Genomic DNA, 8,745 nt, shown 5'->3' on the forward strand with positions numbered 1-8,745 from the left:
ACTTGTGCTCACAGCAGCGACTTGGGATATTTTGGTTTCCTCTGTGTGTTCATGCCTGGGACCAAAACATACCTCACACATGACAGCCACCTCCAGCAGTGCAGGGGTATGAAAGCGGCTTAGCTGGGTTTCTAGCTCCAGTGATTCCAGGGTAGACATACTGTGCAGCCTGCAGCAGGAAAGTGTGCTCGCCTAAATCCTCAGAGCTTTGCTGAGAGCAGAGAGACTTTCAGATTGGCATCATTAAGACTCAAGCAACCCAAAGCACAAGCCCTCTTGTTTCAGCTGCTGCTGAGAGGTTTCCACAGATGCCTGAGCCCACAGTCCTCTGCACTGCCTGTGCTTCTTGCTTTCCTGGCTGGGGTGCAGCAGCCGAACACTGCCCTTTCACACTGCTCTGAGCCAGTTCCTTCAACTCGGTGTATGCAATGGTTTTGGTTTTCCATATCCCTAAAGGTTATGTTGCCAAAAGTGGTGTCTTTCATGCCTGGGGGTGCGTGGATGTGTGTTGGGAGTAGGGGGGGTGAAGGTAGGGGAAGCTTGCACATACAGAATGTGTTTGGGGTGCTTCTTACCATCCCAACAATGTTCCTGAACATGAAAGGAAATATTTAAGTTTCCATGATGTGTGGAAATCCCCAAACAAGTATACATATGAAAGCACTCAGATCCATATTACACACCTAGTCATTCTGAGAAAAATCATTACAAAAGTTCCTGGCAGGCCTCCAACCCCCACCCCCTGGACACCTGAATCTGACCAATCAGTTAAACTCAGTTTACCCACAGTTGGGATTTGTTGTCCAAATTCACTTTCCCTTTAGCCTACTGTTGGTACGGTATCCACTTCCTCTAGAAGGCAAACAGCTGCTGAGTAGTCAGGGCTGTACCTTTCCTCTGCCCCTCAGCTGCCGGGGTGAGGAGTGAGGATGGAGCTGGGGACTAAGGGATTGGAGAGGGTTGGTTCTGGTGCTGCTTGCCCAGGGAAGCTGCTTTCTCACTCCTTAAACTTCCTCTGAGAAGGAAGGCTCCAATTATACATGGCTGCCTTTAGTTTCCAGAGCACTGGAGCAGGGGTGTTTGTGTCTCATCTTCCTGTGGATGAATAGCATGTCCCTTCTATCTCAGCAGAGGCAAGCCATTGCAGTTAAAATTGCTTGGCTCATACTTCTGCCCATTTGCATATTTACAGCTTTAGTGCTTATGTGACAAGGGAAACCATGGGGTATGTGAATTCTAATCGCAACATAAATGAGCTTCAGGAAGGGAAATCTGAATGTGCCCATATCACAAAGTCCTGCCAGAGGTCTCATTATACAGCCCTCAGTGCCCAGGAAGGAGACTTCCATTCCACTTTTGCTACAGCTTCCCCTGGCCAACAGGGGAGGAGTAGAAGTCTTCCTGGAAGTCATCTGTTCTCAATATGTGAATGTAGACTTATTCTCCAATACTGCTTCAAGGAAATTATGAAACCCATTTTTTTTCCTTTGAATCAAACTTGGTAGGAGTGTCCCAGTTTTATAGCACCAGGTGCTGAAGAAAAAATTTTTCTTGGAGTCAAAGAATTAGGAAAAAGGCCATTAATAAAATTCATAGTTAAGTTGGTATTCTGGTACACATTGCTGGGTTTATGATCAGTAAAAACCAGAAGTCAAACAAACAAAAACAAACAAACAAACAAACAGGAAACCTAGGTCTTTGTCTGATGTAATCCCCCCGGTTACTTCTGTAGCAAACTCCTGTTGGTAACTGTAAGATGCCAACTTGGTGACCTGGATTCTAATTGTAACAAGACATCCCTGGTGGCAAAGGCTGCTCTGCCTAGTTCCAGAGCCTGGAGTCTTCGGAGCTGGAAGATATCCTTGAGTGCTCCTGTGCCCGGGAGAGGAGCTTGGGCAATGGACTGAGGCAAATTTAAATAGTTTTCAGAAGAGGATTAAAAGGGCTTTCAGAGCTCAGGGAAACAGTCACTCTCTCAACCCTACTGGGGAATTCAGAGACTCGGGATTAAGCTTTAGCTTGCCTTTGGAGTGCCTTGTCTTGCTGTGGGGCTTTGACTCCTGTGCTCTTCAGGGCTCTGCTGTGGTCACGCAGCTCTTGCTTCCATTGGAAGAGCTGTGCTCCTCTCAGGACCCACACAGGGCTCTGCACATGAAAGGAATTTCTGGAATCTTCATACTTCTAAAAGCTCCAGTTAAAAATTGGAGGACCACACCAATACTATCTCTAATTAGGCCTCTACCCCTGGGATTTGGGTAGAGCTATTCTAGTCGTTCTGAGTTTTATCATTAAGATAGAGTGGGACCCCTGTGTTTCAGGAGGCCAGGAGATCTACTACTGTGATGTAGTTTGTGGATCCATTATAGAAAACAAATGTGTGGGGCTGCTAACTCATGCTCGGTGTCTGCCAGGCCAGAGCGCCATCTGCTTAAAGTTTCTTCAAAAGCTAAGATCAGAGTGAGACATGAGATCAAGAGGAACATGAAGTTAGGCTGGCAACACATTGAGAGAGAATACAGCCTATCTTCAGAGAGGACAGATATGGAGACCGAGGATAAAGATTGGGACACAATGGCTTTATACATTTGACAGAAATCTAGCTCAAAGTGAGTACTGTGATCTTCTTGCCACTGGCTGCAATTTTGATAAAATTATTTGTTAGTAGCTAATCTTTCTACTTGCCATCCTTTGTAACTCAGAGCTTACCGCTGACACCACTGTGAGCCAAGCCTTTACCAGTGTTCCTGGTCTGACCTTAGTGGAGGTCAAATTGTCAAGGACTTCCCGGCAAGTAGACATTTTTCTTGTGAATCTCTGGAACCAGTTAACTGTGCTACACAGAGGGCTGGTTGACCAGAGAGTGTGTGAGGTTGAATTCAAGTGTACTTCTCCTCACAGTCATCAGATTTCACACTTCTCTTTTAAAAAAAATGTGTCTGACAGGCATGTTTTGATTTTTGGCACCCTGACAGAATTCTGGGTCCCTCACAAGCTCACAGTGTGGGAGAGAGTCATGGTAATAATTAATAATTTGTTAAAACAGTTTGTCATGCCCTTACCTTCTGACAAATGACCAAATGACAGAGCCCCCAGGTTCACAGCACAGTTCAGTGGACTGGTAGGAGCAGAGTACATTTCGATTGTAACTTGGGTTGTGAGGTCTTGGTTCCAAATCTCATTGCTTTGGAAGATACTGAGAAAGGTGAGAGAGTCCCTTGATCATGAATAGATATTTCCTAAATAAAAATATACAATTAAAACTAAATTGATTTTCCTTCTAATTTATGCCCTTATCCACATGATCCTATTTTATGTAACAGAGATGCATTCACTTTTAGAGTCAGTGCTTTAAAAAAAAGGCTATTGAAAGATTAGCATAGGGTCTGGAGAGATGGCTCAGTGGTTAGAACTGGGTGCTCTTGTGTAGGACCTAGGTTTAGTTCCTAGTACTCACATGGCAGCTAATAACCATCTGTGACTCCAGTTCCAAGAGATCTGGCACCTAGTTTTGACCTCCAGAGGCACCAGGCACCCATGTGGTACACACACACACACACACACACACACAGAGAGAGAGGGGAGGGCAAAATGCTCATAAGTATAAAGTAATAATAAAAAACCCAAAGATTTATTTAAAGCCCTGGCGTTGATTTCCTTCCCAGTTTTGAAACTCACTTTTCTGTATGATTTTAATATTTCTGTATTTTAGCTTTTGGCTAAAAACCTCTTATCAACTGACAAAATTATTTTGGGTATCAGTTATGTCTTTAGTCACAGTAACACACTGTTTGCTGTGAACCCCACATTAGCCCCACATATAGACATGCTAAAAATAGAAAAACACATGCAAAGTCTTTTCTGGACTCCAAATCCACAGCCTTTTATGTTTCCCTATCTGAGTTCTTAAGACACTTTGGAACTAGATGGTGCAAACATCTTCAGGGCTGGGACTGCCATGGCATTCCACTATCAGTACACAGAAGGAACCAATAGCGGATGTATTTGTTATTTTTAAAGGAAAGGGAAATTTGATTCTGATCAAGAAACTGCTTCCAAATGATTTATGATTTAAGTAGCAGGTGCATTTTTCACTGAATAACAGAATAACAGAAACTAAAAGATGATTAAAAAAAAACAGTGCTCCTGTTTTTTGAGATTATAATATAATTACTTCATTTCTCCCTTCCCTTTGCTCCCTCAAACTCCCATCCACCCATGTACTGCCTTCTTGCTCTCTTTCAAGTTCATACCTCTTTATTGTTGTTGTGTGTATGTGTCTGTGTGTGTGTGTGTGTGTATTTTTAAGTCTATAAATACAACTTACTCTGTCAACGTAATGTTACTTGTCTATATCTCCTTTCAGAGATGACCATTTGGTATTGGTTAACCAGTTGGTGTGCTCTTCCCTGGGAAGACAATTTCTCTTGCTCTCAGATTCTTAGCTGCCTGTAGATCTTTGTCTAGGGTTGAGGCCTTGTGAGCCTTCTCTCTTCCATGTTAGTATGTCTTGGTTTCATCCTCATTTCATTTCAGGTAATGTTTTTGAGTACATCGTCTCAAACAGGCAGGCCTGATTTTTCGTATATTGTCTGACATTTCTAAAAGACACAAACTCACAGCAAACTCCCTGTTCTTCAGGATCTTACTGTCTTCCTGTCCTAGGTTTAGTTCCTAGCACTTACATGGCAACAAACAACCATCTGTGATTCTTCCACAGTGATTCCCAAACCTTAGGTCCAGGAGTTGTGTTTTATATGGGTCAGCTGACATGGCTCAAGAACTGCATTCTGATCAGGTGTGGTTTTCTGTAATTGTCTCTGTCTGTTGCTAAAAGCAGTTTTCTTGATGAGGGATGAGAACTACCCTTATCTATAGGTACAAGGACAAAGACTTAGAATGTGACTAAACATTATTCTGGGTTAGTAAACTGGTGGTTGCAGGTTGTAGATCTCCTCTAAGATCTGTGACTTCATACTATCCCTGGAGAGTTGGCTAGGCTTCCCTCTTGTTGAGCAGCACTTAAGTCCAATTAGAGAGCTGTTGGTTACCACCAAGGTATGTGTGCCACTAGTGCACCCATAGGACTATCATGCCAGATGGTCATTGTTGTGGTTCATAGGCATCATAGCTAGGTGGGAAGATAGGATCTACCTTCCTTTCTGTTAGTTGTTTCTCAATATTTGGTGTCTTGTACTATAAAAGCTTGCTTAGGGGTGTAACATTTCTATTTTATACTGTTTCACTTACAACTGCCTTCAACTGCCTCCTTTCACCATTATCTGGTGCTTTTTTTTTTTTCTTTTCTAAATTTTAAGATGAGTAGAACCCAAGGTTTAAAGCTGCAGGATAAGAGAACCCCAAGAGTGGCAGAAAGGGGTGGAGGCATAGGCTGCAAGTTGAACTAGAATCAATAAGGCAGTCCTATTCCTCTGATCAGGAATACTTTGGGAAGACAAATAAAGATGAAGAAGAGGGAGCCAGGGTTGTTTGCTTATGTCATGCCCCATCCTTTAAAATGAAGCTTCATTTACTTCATAGACCACCAAGACCATCCAGGTGAGGGCTCCAAAATGACAAACATGAATGAGTTTTAGAAAATCAGAGCCCAAAAAATGAATAAAATAATTAACTGCCTCAAAACTTAGTGAGAAAACAAAGGGGCAAAACCAAACAAAAATGAATTCAATAAAAAATTTTGTTCATTTACTATGAAAAAAAGATTGTTTTATTAAACATAGTCAAACATTTGTGAGGACTGGTGGATTGTTAAATTAGCAAGATCTTTCTCCATAGTGAGAACTAAGGACAAGGTCTAAACTGTAATTGGCTGGGTCCAGGCATATACTATGCTATGACAGCTGATGTGGGAATTGAAATATTACAGGAATTTTCCAAGTGGAGAGAGAGGAGAGAAAGAGATGAAGGAAGGCAGAATTGTATTGGGAACTGAAGAGTTTTTGAGTATAAAAACAAAACAAAACCTCAGGGTACAAGGCAAAGGACTCTGCGCTTCAGAACAAATTCACGAACCCAGGCTTCCCCTCAGGGAACCAGCTCTTTGGGAGAGATTGAAGGAAAGCTCTGTGTGCTTCTGGATCACAGTGCTGGGTTCCTTCTGGAGCTGAGAAAAGCAGAGGAAGAGGAGTGAGGGATAAAAAAGGAACGGCTGTGACACAAAGAGCACCCAGGCACAGCCTGTGGATTGAGGGCTGCAGCCCTGGCCATGGAGTTGGGGAGATTACAAAGGTGAATCACTGGAATCAGCTATGGTCTCTCCACAGACTTCACTCCAACTCAAGCTCTAGGCCCTGTTGGGGAGGAAGGGCTGTTATGGTTTTCTGTGTGTTCCAATACAAAGGGCAGAAGACAGCAGGATAAATGTATAAATGCATACATGGGAAAGGCTTCTGCCTCTTACTGCCCAGTGTAGCCAGAGCAATGGATGTGGACAAAGAATGCAAGACCTTTAAAAACTTCCTTTTAAAAATAAATTATTGGTTTTCCTTGTGGCTATTGATTGTACATGGTGCAGTTACACAAAGGAATTCCCATACAAGTGTATATTGTATATTAAGCACACCCCATGCCTCCTTATTTTTATCCCCCCCATCCCAATGATACCTTTGGTCATCCTAGACCACTTCACTTGTATGAATTGCAAATACACGTATGATTATAGGTATCTATCTGTATGCCTTAAAATATTCTAGAGAATGTACTGAAGAGGAGAAAGAAACAAACATAACTAACCTTAACATCTAAAAATCTTAGAAATTCTATTTCAACACACAGCCAATATGTCTTAGACAGGAACAAACAAAAAACATCACCAAGGTGGCTTATGCAAGAAAGAGTTTAATTGGCTTTATGATTCCAGAAGGTGAGAGTCTCTGATGGCAGAAGAAAAGCACAGCAACAGATGACCAGAATAGCTGAGCGCTCACATCTTGACCCACAAGTAAAAGCATCTTAGTTCATTTTCTATTGCTATGTCAAAACACCATGACCGAGGCAACTTTTAAAATAAAGCATTTAATTGGACTTAAGGTTTTAGAGGATTAGAGTCCATGTTGCTGGAGCAAAGGCATAGCAGCAGGAACAGTTGGAAATCACATCTTGATCCACAAACAAGAGGCAGAGAGAAAGCTAACTGGAAATGGTGTGTGTTTTTGAACTTTCAAAGCCCAGCCCCATTGACATATCTTCTCCATTAAGGCCACGTCTTCGAATCCTTCCTAAACAGCTCCAATAATTGGGACCCAAGTATTGAAACATATGTACCTATGGGGACCATTCTTGTTCAAACCACCACACAATATGAAGTCGTTACTGAGATAATAACTTTTTTACATAATAAACCTTTCAAATCCAGTATGAATTTTGTAGCTATGTCATTTCTCAGTTCATGTGAGTCTCACATCAAGTTTTCAATAACCCTGTGAGGCTAATAGCTGGTATACTGGACAGTTTAGCTGAATGTATATTTTAATTTGTATAAATCTGTTAAACTAAAATTGAAATTATAATGTAAGCTAGTTAACACTCATTAAAAGAATAAGTATCCCTGTCAGGTCTCACATCTAGTGCCCTGCATCAGTCTGGAGTGCCCTGCCTGGGCTAACCTCTAGGCTTCCATGCTACCTGCTACCAGTCATAGATCCCTCTGCTTGACATCCAGCCTGTCTGCCCGGCTAGACTTTCCATACCTGTCTTCAGGGTCTAGCCTAGCATACTTCTCTGATACACATATCTTTGTTTTCTTCTCAGTCCATCAGCTCTAGCTCAGTCCTACATCCTCCTCTGCTTGGACTGCAAACAGCCAGTAGGCTTTGGACAGGAGTCTCCATACCCATCTATCACCCGACCCACAGGTCCTTCCACGCCACCTTTAACCTTTCCTTCCCACTCCATCTCCTCTCAAACACCAGGCTTGATTCAGAAAGCACATCCAGTACAGTAGCCCAGTACCCTCTGCCCACCTGACTTCATTCAAATGAAGCCATTTCCAGTTTTGAGGACTAACCTGCTTACACATCCTCTCTTCTCTCCCAACCTGCTACGTCCATATCAATGTAGAAGTGACAACTCAAGTTCACATAGCCTTATCTCATCAAAAATATCAACAATATGGAAGATTAAGCCACTATATATATTCTTTCCAAAACCTACCAGTTCTATTACATAGATGAATCCCTGAACACAGAATTTAAAAGAACAATAATAAACTTCATTAATGAATTCAAGGAGTTGGAAAGAAACAGCTCAATGAACTTAAGAAGACAAAGCTCAAGGAGCACAAATGCCTGAGTGATGTGAGTAAAACTCAAACACAAGGCTTACAAATAGAACAAAGCAAGCAGAAGACAGAAGAGCAGGACCTGGAGAAAAGGCGCAGGAGCTGTGCCTCATAAAGAAGGAACAGGAAAAAAAATGACAAGAAAGGCTCATACAGAACATATGGGCTAGGACATGAAAACCTTTGAATTCTAGGCATAGATGAGGATAAAGAATCAAAAGTCAATAGAATATACCACATCTTCAACAAAATCATAGAAGAAAAAGCCCCACACTACGAAAAGGCATACACATACAGATACAAAGAAGTACACAGGGCACCAAATAGACAACACTGGAAAAGAAAATCTCAATAGCATATCATAATTAAGACATTAAGTATATATAACTTAAAAAGTATATCGAAAGCATATCATAATTAAGACATTAAGTATATATAATTTAAAAAGT

This window comes from Grammomys surdaster, unplaced genomic scaffold (assembly GCF_004785775.1).
Source record: "Grammomys surdaster isolate TR1022 unplaced genomic scaffold, NIH_TR_1.0 97, whole genome shotgun sequence".
NCBI lineage: Eukaryota > Metazoa > Chordata > Mammalia > Rodentia > Muridae > Grammomys > Grammomys surdaster.